This window comes from Catharus ustulatus, chromosome 3 (assembly GCF_009819885.2).
Source record: "Catharus ustulatus isolate bCatUst1 chromosome 3, bCatUst1.pri.v2, whole genome shotgun sequence".
NCBI lineage: Eukaryota > Metazoa > Chordata > Aves > Passeriformes > Turdidae > Catharus > Catharus ustulatus.
This window is the reverse complement of record NC_046223.1, coordinates 37,944,324-37,958,127: the sequence shown is the minus strand read 5'-3', so window position 1 is coordinate 37,958,127 and position 13,804 is coordinate 37,944,324. Positions and strand designations below refer to the sequence as shown.

The 13,804-nt window shown below is 36.0% G+C and overlaps 1 protein-coding gene and 1 long non-coding RNA gene across 6 annotated transcripts in view; one reads left to right on the top strand and one right to left on the bottom strand.

Moving 5' to 3' along the window:
* Positions 1 to 13,804, bottom strand: part of BIRC6 (baculoviral IAP repeat containing 6) — a 179,546-nt gene that overhangs the window by 34,401 nt on the left and 131,341 nt on the right. The window lies entirely within an intron of this gene.
* On the top strand, positions 6,527 to 11,008 carry LOC116994567. The gene is made up of 2 exons (XR_004417512.1): positions 6,527 to 7,610; positions 8,714 to 11,008. It is a non-coding gene; the product is annotated as an uncharacterized LOC116994567 (long non-coding RNA).

Here is a 13,804-nt window from a genome sequence, read left to right as displayed (position 1 = left end):
TTTTAGCAGCTTATCTAATTGTGCTGCTACTTGGGAAAACCAGTAATATGGAGAAAACACAAAAAACTGAAAATGTATTACTTAAGTTCTCTTAGAGGTCTCTTGTGCACCTTAAAACATTTGTGTTCCGTTAGTGGTTACTGTATCTCACCAGGAAGGCACAAGAGATAAAGAAAAAAAAAGGAAGAAAGCACATTGGACATTTCTGCTGAACTGTAGGACATGTAGTGTGGTGTCACATTCTCCTCTGAAGTACTACTGTCTTTTCAAAAAAGAATGAGCCTCTTGGCAATGAGGCATAATTTTTACAATTAATTCTTAATGCCTCTAGTAAAAATTGTGAATGTTTGTAGTATGTGGCACTGCAGAGCAATCTATTTCAGACATCCAGCACTCATATTTCCAACCATAATTACCAAGTCTAAATGAAACCACTTGAGATGCACTGTCTAACTAAAGTAAAATAAGAAAAAATGGTAGGACTGGTAATATTTATTCTGGAAATTTTGAAAGATGTAGTGTGGTATCTTCAACTTTAAAGGGCTGGCTGAACACCTTTACCAATTACCCAATCCAGTAATTATAGACTCCCAGGCTTGTCCTATGAGTAGGCATACAGCTACCAGTGTAGGCTTCCAACTGATAAAGGGAAAAAGGGAACTCCTGGGTGAAATGCTCCTGGGCCATAGCAGTGAGATAAATGGCCCAGGAAAGCCTAAGGAGATGCTCCCTCCACATTAAACTTTGCTGCCTTGAGCCTTGAACAGTCAGGACAATGGCCTGCACTGTTTTCCCAAAACTAAACAACCATCACAAGACAGTGACAGTCTACTGGCAAAGAGCATTTCACTGACCATTCATGGTCAAATCCAAACACTTTTGAAGACAATGACCCAGGTCTTTTATTTCTCAAGTGAACAATTAAAAGTAAGCAGAGAGAAACCAATTTCAGGAATGAAACAAACACCAACTGCATCTCATGTATGATTTGTTATCTTTTATACATCCTTGTATCAAGGATCAGCATCTAACTGTATTTCTCCTGAAAGCTTACTAAGAAAGATAACTCATCTGCAGGAGGCAGGAAGGCAAGCACCAGAGTTTAGTTCCCTTTTACCTAAGATATATTATACAGCGGAGTATAAGGCATAAAGGTCTAGTTATGTCTAAGTGGATCCAAAGGGGAATAGTAAAAATTAGCAATTCCTTGGCAGGCACATACAGATACATAAGCAGTCTGTTGCTCAAGCTTTCAAGACAGTCAGGTTATCCTGCCGCCACAAAGGTCCAGAAATTCACAGTGGTCTCAGAAGAGGAAGAAATCTTGTTTGATAAGGTTTTCAGGACTGTTCCATAAAGCATCTTCAGAAGCTTAGTCATCAATTGGAAAAACTGTTTAGGCTTATAAAAAGAAACTGACAGAGAAAAACACCATCGCATTCTTGATTCCACAGCAAAATACTCTTATCATTTAGGCAGCAGGACAAAAAATATGTGAGTGATAAGCAGAAGGAAGAGTAACGTGGGATATGAGAAGCCCCACTGAAATCTTGCCTTTACTCCTCCTATTTCTCACCTGATATTTCTTGAGTATTTTAACCATAAAATTCCTTTCATTCTGGAAAATTTAACAGGCACTTTAATTCACTATGATCAAGTGAGGGGGGCTAAAGGTCACAAGCTAGTCTGAGATATGCTCTGTACATGCAGCTGCAAAATATACCACCAGCTGAAAAAAATCAATGAAGATATGCCAGTTCATGAATTTATGTTTAAAAGCCATATAAAACAATGTGCAGTACAGGAGCAGATAAAGATTGAAGCAAAGGTCCAGTGTCTCAGAGAACTTTCCTAAATATCAATTTGATGGAAAAAAATACTACAATTAGTTCTTTGTAGCAAGCCTCAGTCTCGAAAAGACCAAGTGCTTTATCTGTCATGCAATCCAGTACCAAATTACAAATCAAGTCAAAGTTACTTTGTTCCTTGTAATAACTAGGTTTTTAATTTTCAAAGATTTCAATGCCATGATGTTTCAATACATAATTACTCCTTACAAATTACAGCAAATTTCTGCAACATAGTAGAGTTGAAACTACAAATTTATAATTTGTTCTTTCATAAATCTTTTACATTATTAACCAGTCAAATGGGTAATCAGTTATGACATTTTAAAAAATTCTGTTACAGTTCTAATCCAAAAGCAGTATCTATCTAAAGTCTGCTACTTTAAATGCTTTGAAAATACAAGCATGTATTCATATTCTCTTGCAATAGGAAATAAAAGGTTTCATGGACTAATATTTTCATCCTCTTATTCCAAAACAATTTCATTATAAAGATGACAAAACAGAAGAAAGATGCTGGGAATGTAGTAATCTCTAGGTTTGTTTTGTTTTCCAAGATCAGTCATCTGAAAACTCAGACAGATGAGATGTGTTCTTTCTCAGACGGTAAGATGCTTTAAGGACTTTGGAGAAGGAAGAAGTTGGTGTAGTACTGCAGTTCCCTGAGAGTCAACCCTCCTGGACTATGATCAGTTCTCACTACTCTGCTTCTCCTGTGCTTGCCCACTGAGGATGCAATATTCACTTACTGGACACCTCTAACACACGAAAATTTCTGAAGATGAGAACTCAAAATACTGAGATACTTGAAAGCCCTAATACTTCTACAGAAGCATGAAGCCTACACTCAAACACTGTGAAGAATAGTCCTAAAAATCTGCTGTATTTGATTACAAAAACCTCTCTTGAGCTTCAGAGAGCAGCACTGAATGAGAACTGAAGCACTCTAAAAGTTACTAACCACCTAATAAAGGTACAATAGCCATATAAGAGATTCTTTTTGATATAAATAAAGAAGAGAAAAATGAAGATTGCCTAGTGTCAGAAGGTCATCACATGCAGCTGGGGCTGAAATCCTCACCTCTAACTCAGGAACATTCATCAGTCACCAACTTCTGAATTGCTTCAGTACATGAAGACAGTGATTTAAATACTTCTCTCTGAACAAATCTGTGACATGTCACGTGACAACTTCCAAAGGCTGCTTCTTCTAAACTTCTACTCAATTGTCAAACTTAGCATTTTTCTTGACAAAATAGCAGTGTCCATTCTGACCACAATCACAGGAATTGAGCTTGACCAGTAACAAGAGAAGCTGGTGTTGAAAGGGCTGTGGCAGAAGAAATGGTACTACTTCACATGCATTTAATTGACTTCTTAATGCACAACTATTTCAGAGCAAAGGGGAGAGACTGGAACAAGAACATTTTTGCTAAGCAAAAACTGACAGGTGGGAACTGATTGTAGTTAGTTATGAGAGAATTTATATTTTTCCAAGGGTATTTTGGGTCAGCATCTAAGTTACAACATCAGGAAAATCCCCAGACAATAGCCAAAAGACAGTGAAGCTCCTCAATCAGAAGGAAAAAAAGATGAAGTGTATAGTTGAAGTGTCAAAATCATCAAGTCAATGCTGAGCTGAAATACATAAAAGAGCCATGAAAGAGAATAGTAAGAAAGCTAAAAATAACTTGTGTTGCCTCAGATGGAGGACCCGAGTCCTTCCTCTTTTTTTCAGCAGAAGAGTAAAAAAATACTTTGAAACCTTGCCATGCCTATCGCTGCTGACTCAAGGGCATCACACATCAATCTGTATCATAAAAAATAGGCTAACAGCTCCCACAAAGGAAACAGTATCTGTGTTATCAGGAGAGAGAGAAAAAAAATACTAAAGAAGAAAGAAGGAACGTGGCTATCCACCTCTTGCTTATGCTAAGCCAACCAGTTCATCTTCATTTGTGCATACTATTGCATCTCCCAAGAGACACAGCTTTGCTCTATTGTTCTGTAATTTAACTGAAAAACCATCAGACTGCATAAAGGGAAGTTTGTGGAGGTTGTTGGAGAAGAAAACTAGAATACACCACCCTACAGAATACATATGCTACCTCATTTCAAGTACTTTCCTGCATCTTGGGGAGAACAGTCTTCATGGACAACTGATCTTTTGGGTTTCATTACAGCATTTTAACCTAAATAGACTTTTAAGTCTAGATATTATCTGAGTCAAAATATGCTATTTAAATGAAAAAATACAGCAAATAGAATAATTTTAGAGTGCACAAAACTCCAAATTCTATAAATTCATAAAAATATATGAGGAAAAATAAAACGTACACTTAAGAGAACTGGCTTCTTTTGCAATTGCGATGTTCTGGGTGTACCACGTTACTTGTAGCTGTAGTGTACAGCAGATAATGATCATCAAAGGATCAAGACTGAATTTATACCATGGTGTTCTTACAAGACAGCTTGGAAATTTCCCCTGAAGTATGAATATCTTTAAAATATGACATATATTTGTATTGCCTAAAGTCTATTCCCATGCAGTAGAAGTGACTTCAGAGGTAATGAACAGAGTGACCTCTAATCAACCAAATTTGTCCCGCTCTCAGAATACCACATAAATCAGTTACTGAGGAGTTGCCAAAGTCTTACTAAGTGCTTGAAAGCTCTTCCTAGATGGAAGTAACAGAATTAAATTCAGGATGTATTTGGACATCAGTGTCCAAACTCCAAATACTATGTAACCATGCAATGTTTACCCCCAAACAGGTGGGTTTATTACTCATGTCTATAAAATGCATTCCCAGATTCTTAATGTTATTTTACACAAAATGTAAAGTATCTCCTCATCTTTCCAAATATTGAGTATTATGGATAAATCATGGACTTTTCTAATCAACCTACATTGCTCAATTCATTCATGTGAGAAATCTTGCATGAAATTTTCTCTTCACACTGGAGATGCAGTGTAGCTATAAGGGAGTCATTTGTAAATGCCAGTTTCCACCCAACATGGATGAATTCCTTGAGTTTCCTATAACTGACAAATGTTAAGTCTGACAACCTTTATTTGCTTCTTCTCAAACAATAAATCTTTGCCACCACTGACAGCTTAAGCAGCTACTTCCCCATCCTCCCTACTGTGTTGTGCTGGAGATTTATTTTTGGCTGGGTCTGTTTCCCGAACCCATTCACGTCATGCCCACACAAGACACGCATACCAATGCAATGGCAGGATGTGAGAGAGAAATGCCAGCAGACCGTGGCAAACACTGCATCTGAATCAGGCTGTGCAGGAGGCATCTCTGCCCCTCACCTGTGTGCAAAGGCAGCCCACACAGAATCATTTCCCAGGGTTCACCATAGCCACTAAAGTGCCATTTGCAGCACAATTCTAAAAACAGCAGACCACGGTGAGACCTCAACCATGAGAATAACATGGTCAAGAAATGTTTCCGGATTTTTTTGCTGCTCTCCATAGTTATAATTATTTGCAGTGGAGTTGCAAATATATCATTAATCTTTAAATAAAATACGCACGTTGCACACTTTCCCTCTTTCTCAAAGGAAAGGGTTTGATTTGAACACGTGAGGGTTAATACAGTACAGCGGCTTGAAAATTCTGCTATTGCTAGGTGCTGTCAACAATGTGAATGGTCAGAATACAAAGGTGAAAATTCCATCTTTCTATCTCTCAATGGATCTAAATGAATACAGAACTACATTCAAGATACACTGACACAAAACAATCACAAGAATAACTGAAGATGAAGCAGTGTTTTCAGAAAAAGGGAAGAGCTTGAAAGGAAAGGCCATATAGACATATTAGAAAATTTTTATTTAAGGAAGCTATACAGGAGAAGTTTAACCTAATTAGTTAATTCTTCTAGAATCAAACAATTTCACTAAGGCAACATAACTTTTGGGATAAAAGGCAAATCACATACAAGTACCATACAACTCCCAGTACTTCAAACATGGTATTTAACATTAAAATAATGCACATGCAAAATATGCACTTTTGTGTGTTACTAAGAAACTAACAAATGTACTCAGACACTTTGGAAAAATAATGAGAAAAAATTTAAAGCAAATTAAGTTGAAAGTGTAAGAGTTTAAAACAATGATTTTACTGTCTTCTGCTTTCTCTACATAAGATTTTTCAACACTGAATTTCAAACAATGCCTTGTAACTCCTAAAATATGTTATTCTGGAAAATTACTAAGGTTTCCAGTTACATTCCTATTGTTCAAACTCAATCTTATTAATTGCATTTTGATTTTTCATAAACATATACAAAAACACATTTTTGTTCATTTGAATTCTGACTTGCTTAGCATTGCAAGTATTTTTTACAAAACAAGTTTTCCAATAGATTTAAAGTACAGCTGCATTCACAGCAAGAATTTATGCTACACCAATGAAAACACATTGCATTGGTGGCCTTCATAGATCAAAGTGACTGAATAAAATAATTTGAAATACAGCTCCTTCCAGAGGTTATTAAAATTCTGTGCTTTTTTTTTAATCTGGAGAGACTGGGAGGAGAGACTTCACAGAGTTCTCCCCCCTTTCCAAATGGGCAGGAAAAAACTGCCTCTCTGATTTAAGCAGGGAAAAAAATTGTGTTCAGGTTTCCTATGAAATCAGAACAGGATTATTTTTAAGTGTTTTCACTAATTACATGGTAACCTGCATTCTTTGGGTGGCGAATAAAAGAAGAAAAGCATTTATTTCCCATAGAAACAATTGCCTGTCAAACAAAGCATAAAAAGACAAAAGGCAGAAACACTGTTTCAGCTTGAATGCCTTAATGTCACCATTTGTCATGCAGCACTGGCTGAGAAAACCCCGAAGTACAGTTAACTCTGCTCCTCTTTACACCGTGCACTTTCTCCGTTGGTACAGGATTAAAATGTGCCCGGCCTGACGATGAAACAGCAGAGCCATCACACATTGTTATGCAACTCACTGTCTGCAAGGGTGGCTCGTAGCTCCTTCTTTATTCAGCAAGTGCCAAGTGCATGTTTAATCAATGTCACAGCTCACCACAGTGTGCAACTAAAGCCACTGTCATTCCTCTCTTCAGATTTGCCTGGCTGAGTTATGCAATGCTCCGAAGAATACCTTGGAGTTCTTTCCAGAGGCTCTGAAGGCAGGTGTGTGACAGCGTTCACACCACTGCCAGCAAAGCAGACCTCTTTCCATCCTTTTTCAGGCTGGACTAAAATTACATAGTGTGACTGCACGTAGTTTGCTGCATTTGGAATTACAGCATGTCAACGTGAGAAAGCCTCTTCAGACGGCTGCCACAAAGAGTAAATCAAAGGCTGGGTGTTTCTGAAGTCTTAATAAATAACTAAGTATAACTGAATAAAATCAGGAGCTGTTTGCATTTTCTTTTAAGACAAAACAGAGCAGCATGCATTTTGTTGCTCTGCATCAGCTAAGGAAAAAAAGCCTCAATTTTAATGAGAATTAGTCTACAGTGAGGAGCATTATGAGAAAGAGCTTTACTGTTTTTTCGACTACACTTGCTTTAGTGGATTACTGAGAAAGAACACCAGTCATTTGGAAGATTCTGCAACATCATTATCCTCACCGATAAACTTCTTCATCAAGAAACTGTTCGTGTTCCTATCTGGTCTGTCTGAGAGAGGAGAGCAACCCCTTCATGAAGATAAAAGCCTGGCTTGCCACTGAATCGACGAGTAAGAAGCATGTCTGATGACATTTTATTCCTGATGCAATGTAGGGTAAGAAATACCTTTTTTTTTAACCTTTCTGTAAGATATACTCTGAGCTGATGACATTAATTAGACTCACAGCAGAAATACGTTAATGTCTAATGATTAAAACTGTTTGCCAGGAGAGAAAGATGCTATTGGTCTATAAAATGATTGTATATCTTCAGTAAATTGGAGTGATCTGAACTAGTAGAAATCCCCGTCAAATTTCTGATCCATAAAGCTAAAACAGCATAGCAGATTACATACAAGATCAACATCCCAGTCACCAGAGAACATAATTTTACAGGGAATATGTTTCTAGAGGATATTTGACTGTAAATTAAGAGTACAAGAGCAGCTAAGTAATAGAAACGACCTGTCAACCTCACTTCTGCAACCAAAAATGATAACAAATCATATATGCATATGCAAATGTCTACTCGAATTCTTATTTTGCATAGAATGTTGCTACTCTAAAAGTACTACCATCTTGTGGCATACTGCAATGATCAGCATATATAACAACTACCTTTATATTTGAAGAGACAGTCATTTTCTGTTAAATGTTTACTGTTGCACGGATGTCCAAAAGCTGATCTATTAAACATGAAAAAGGATCTCACTTGCAATTGCCTTCTTAGGGCTCAGTGGCAAAAAACAACTGTAATACTGTAATAAGGAAGCACATTTTCCATGTTTGAAAATAACAGGAATGAATATCTTCAACTGTTTTTGTTATGCGGCAGTTAAATATTTAAGAAAAGCTGAAAATGCATATAACCTTCCCAGGCATTTCAGAGTATTTGACAATGCTCACACACCTGCTTTCACCAGTATAATCTTTTATAAGGAAACAAATTACCTGGCTAAAGATACATTTTAGATGTCTTCTGTAATAAAGCATATTAACTGGCTTAAAGCATCAACCTATTTTTCACTCCTATCAAATCTGTACCTACAGAACATTTATTTTTAACATGGACGTGTTCATACAAAAAGAAAACAAAAGATACAACTCAGTAAATGCAGCATTAAGAAATGTTGTATGAAGAACTACAGAATTGTTTTTAAAATGATCAAAGCTTGCACGTTTGTCAGACTAGATTTACCATTTGCTTTCTTTTTTCTAGCTAGCTGCCAGAATACTGGTGAAGGTATTTGCAGGAAAAATGGGGACCTCTGCCATCACAACACTGGAAGATGTAAAAAGGCAAGAGGAGAAAGAGGAAAAAGAAGAATCTATTTTAGCACTGCTTGGGATTATTGGAACTGTGCTCAATTTATTTGTTATTGTTTTTGTGTACATCTACACTACACTTTGATGACATTTTTGAAAATCAATTGTACAGCACAAAGTGCAAAGACCTGCAAATGGTAAGGATGATTTCTAAATTTAAAGCAAAAAACCCACCAGTCTCTGAAAAGAGTATCAAAAACATTCCAGAGTGAAGTGTCTGGCTAAGGGTGCTGCATCAATGACTGCAAAGTGTACCCACGAGCCCAGTTAGGGTGCTAAATTACGTAAATGAAGGTAGACCAAATACAACTTCTTGTTGGTAACAGATGAAATCTGAATAGCAGGATCAGAGATGGCACTGTTTTATTGCCAGCAAACATGCAAGACAGAAATGTAGGCAAATACTGAAAATAATCAGAACATAGAAAGACAAACTAAATATATAAGTAACTATAAGCAAGTCCCATGCCTTCAATGCTTTTGTGCAATATGTCTCTTCATAGCTGAGACCAGAAAACAGGCAAAAGGGTATTTTATTTTTAGGCCACCATAATTTAGGATTATAACTTACACTAATGTATAATAAGTGTGGAAACAGGAACACTGTTATACTAGAAGTTGTAATATTATAAATAAAATTTTAACTCTTGACTATATTCTGCTGCATTTTTGTTAGTCTTGTGAAAAGCTGAAAAAGGTTAGATTTTCTTGCCTTTACTAAATCTGTATTTGAAATCATCATGCTATACTGAAAATGTGCTTTTCTAATGAAAAATACTTTAAAAGTGGTGTGAAAAATAAAGAATAACTTTAGTACTTCTTTTAAGATATATTAATAATTACAATGAAACACTAATACATATTCTCTAAACGAAAAAATCTTAAACTACATTTTCTATATCACCATTTTTAGAATGTGTGTAACAGAAGCCAAATATAATTCTCATGTTTTCACTCAGATGCTTACTTTCAAGGAAAACATATCATGCAAGGATTCACAGTGTTGCATGGAAAACAGGTTTAACCTTTGTCCAGAAGACTGCACTCTCCCTTTCTGGACCAGGTCCTGAAAAAATTTTCCCTCTTTGCTCTGTCTATGATTGAGGCCCAGAATTGCAACTCTTAATCATATTTCACAGAACATACAATTTGGCTACTGAAATTAGTGAAACTAATTCCACTAATAAATAAATTAATTAAATCTACATATGCCTTTAAACTAGATCCAAAGCTGCAGACAGTCTGAGACCATAGAAGTTTTTGTACACATGAATGTATCTCACATGTACCTTATAATGAAAATTACTTTTGAGAGCTTAGAATTAGAAATTCATTAAACAAATAACATGAAAAAAAGTAAAAAGAAACTAATTTTAATAAACACTTCTCTTACAATTACCTGTGCCACAGAGGAACAACAGAGCAGCTGCATTTCTGAATATCAGCTCAATTTCTTCTAGGCTACAAAACTACATCCAGTTCCTCCATAAAATGACGTGAAGAAATACATCCCTTATATAGGTGATAACTTATTAATGGATAGAATTTGGTAACTGCTAAACCAACTGAGCCTTTGGAAATCACTTCAAAACCAGTACATGCATAGAATAAAGTCAGGGTACCTAGAAGATAATTAATTTGGCAATGGTATTTCAGTTAGTTGTAGAAACACACTGTAACACTGATTTATGGACAAATGAGGTGGAAGATGGTATATTCTAGTTTTGCAACTCTGAGTTAATACTGGCTCAACTAGAAGAAATGATAGAACAGAGCTGAGGCTGCACTGGAAGAAAGCACATGCAGACAAGAAAATTTATTCACCAGCCACAGTCTAAAGCAAGTCTCTATTAAATGCATACTTATTTTCAATATCTGAAGCACCAAAGCATTCTGTAAAATTAAGCTACATTCTAGAGGAATTATGCAAGTTACTAATGTTTATTTAAAACTACAGAACAGATATTACCATTATTAATTTTTTCAATGTACTTCTTATATCTACATACTTATGGATATTATTGCATTTAATCTTATAATACCAGAATCTTTGAGATGGGTCTCTGAAATGAAAGATTACAAGAACCTGAAAAGTTAAATTCAGGTAGAAATTACTGTTGTTTATTTTAATCTTGAAGTTATTTAAAACTTGTCAATTCTGTGAAATAAACAGTTTTGTTTCGCATCATTTCAGTGCATAGCTCTCTTCTCAAAATCGTGATTCAACTAGTACATCAGCATTACAGTGAAATACTGCATCTTTTTTGTAAGCTCTTCAACAGCAAAACAGACAAAAACCAATCCCAAAATTATAACGAAATGTGGCAAAGGGTCAGTATGATTCTTTTACCAATGAATGAGCTCATTAACATTAATGAAGGCTAGGAGAATTTTTAATTTCAGTAATTAAATGCTGTCTATCTAAAATGCCTCCACACTTCTAATTTCATTTATAGCAAAGGCTTTGACCCTAAGAGGAAAGTCACAGGGTAACTTTATCATTAGATCACCTCAGCATACAAGTTACATTTTGTTTTAAAACAGCAATCTGATGCTCTTTTTTAACAGGTAATACCTGAGGGCTACACTCATGTGGACCTAAATATAACTTCAGTTAAATGAGCTCTAATAAATAGCTTTGGTACTTATACATTTAATCCAATATATGCTTAAGTATTTCATCAACAACAAATAACTTAATAGCAACTATCTCTCATTATACACAGCAAAAAGCCAACAGTCTAGGGAAAAGCAGAGTTGCACGATGATTCAACACTCACACTGCAGCAGTACCGTCACACCTCCAGTGATGGATGAATAAAGAGCTCAGTGTACCTGCCTCACAGTACACTGTTCCATGGGACTGGGTTACTTGGCAGAAAGTAAAATAACACAATGTAATGCCTAGTGTGTCTAGTAATGCCTAGAATAAGTGTGATTGCTGGAAAAGAAATACTCTATCTTCAGCAGACCAGCAACTAGTGTAGTTCATGGTCTGAGGCCTGAACAGTATGACTTCAATGGACTCAGCTAATAAAGGTACATCAAAAGAGTCAGGAAAAAGAAGCAGCACATTCACATTCAACAGATTTGTCCACAGTACTGCTTAGAAACAGTTCACAATGATGTATTTGGCAGCAGGATAAAGCAGCACAACATTAATGAATCCACAAGTCCATGATGTGGTAGTACTTGGTAAACTATGAAAGGCGCATTGGAAGCAAATACTGGGCTCTCATCAAGTGGAAGATGCTGATCAGTAAAGACGATCCTTTTAGCAAAGCCCTCCCACAAAAATGCATCATCTCTTCTCAGCATATGACACTACAAACTGTGCTGACCACATCACACAGCATCTTTGTGCACCAAAGACGGAAAGATGCCTAAGAAAGGAACATGCAAGGAAACCCCAGCTAAAATTACAGTATCATCTACATCCTGTAAGCCTGGAAATTCAAAGAAGAATTCAAGCAGAATTCTGCAACTTGCTATGAGGTCCGTTTTCCAACGAAAAGGTGATAAAAAATCTTAATATTTGGCTTTAAATAAATCTAAGTCATCTCAAGGTTTGCTAAACACCAGTTTAAGGACAAACCAGTACAAAACTCTTATTTTGTGGTATTGACAAATCCCAACTTCTTACTGCTCATTGCCTATTAAAAAATAAGACAGCATCTGCCCTTTTCTAAAAGTCATGTGCTTTTGCTCTTTTCCACTGCCTTGTCTCTATAAATCTTCTTAGCTACAAAGACTATTATAAATATCACTTTCTTCTCTCCCACTTGCAAATAGTAGCTTGTATTAGTTTCCATAAACCTATCAGTCAAAAAACTCTTACTTGTATCAGCAAAAAATCTAGACCTTCAAGATAAGTCATGTACGCTGGAACTTTTTGTTCTACAGTGCAAATTTCATTGCTGTGCATTTTGTCAAGAAGAGAAGTGTTGACACATTTGAAAGAGTCCCTAAATTCTTTCAAATGAAACGTGCTGTATACAAGATAATAGTCAAAAGGTTTTACATACAGTTTTTGGTATGAAATGTGCATATATGTCTGGTAATGAGTACAAGCTAGATGTTTCATGATACAGAAGTTAAAAACTACATCAATTTTACAAATATGAGTTAAGTCCTAGGATCAAACATAGATATTATAAAAAACTCTCACCGCTGCAAAAATAGACTTTTTTCATTCACAAAATGAAATATAATAAAAGCCACAGTAATGCCATAACAAGACACAAAACAAACGCCAAAAAAATGATCAAGAAATTGTGAGGATTACAGTAGCTATTGCCTCTTGTGATGAGAGCTATCTTGCATGCTAAGGAAAGTTCTTCAAAGACAGATAAACCCTCCTTCTCTACAAGAAAAAAACGCAATTATAGAAATTAATTAAAGTGGTCAGTTCACAATTTTCAATGACTTCACAGTCACGTCACTTTGATGCAGATGAAGCTGCAGAACGTATCAGAGCAATCTGCTTTGTACTGATATGGTTCAAGGTGACGTTTCTAGAAGATTAAATGTTATGCGAGCACTGCTTGTCTGATCAATATTCCTTTATCTAGAACTATACAGATAACAATCTAGTCCATGTATGTTTTGGGCAAATTAAGTAGGATGCCAAAATCAACTTAAGCAACACAAAAACCTAGATAGATTTACAACTGTGACACAGGTCAATCTGCTAAAAGAGCTTTGCAAGCTGGATGTGCCACACCTGCAGCTATCTGAACACGTGTAAGCAAAATACAAGATTCACATCCATACCAGAATACTTACTGTCTTATACTACCACAGAGTTACCAGCCTACTGGTAAGGAAGGAGAGAGCATGCCTGCAGCTTCATTGCACATATTTCTTTATCAAAACATTTTCCCCCCCTAAATTTTATGTGTATTGTATATGCACACAAATATGTGAAGATCACTGTTATTACAACAATTGCAACAACACCTAAAATCTGGCAGAATACCTTCAG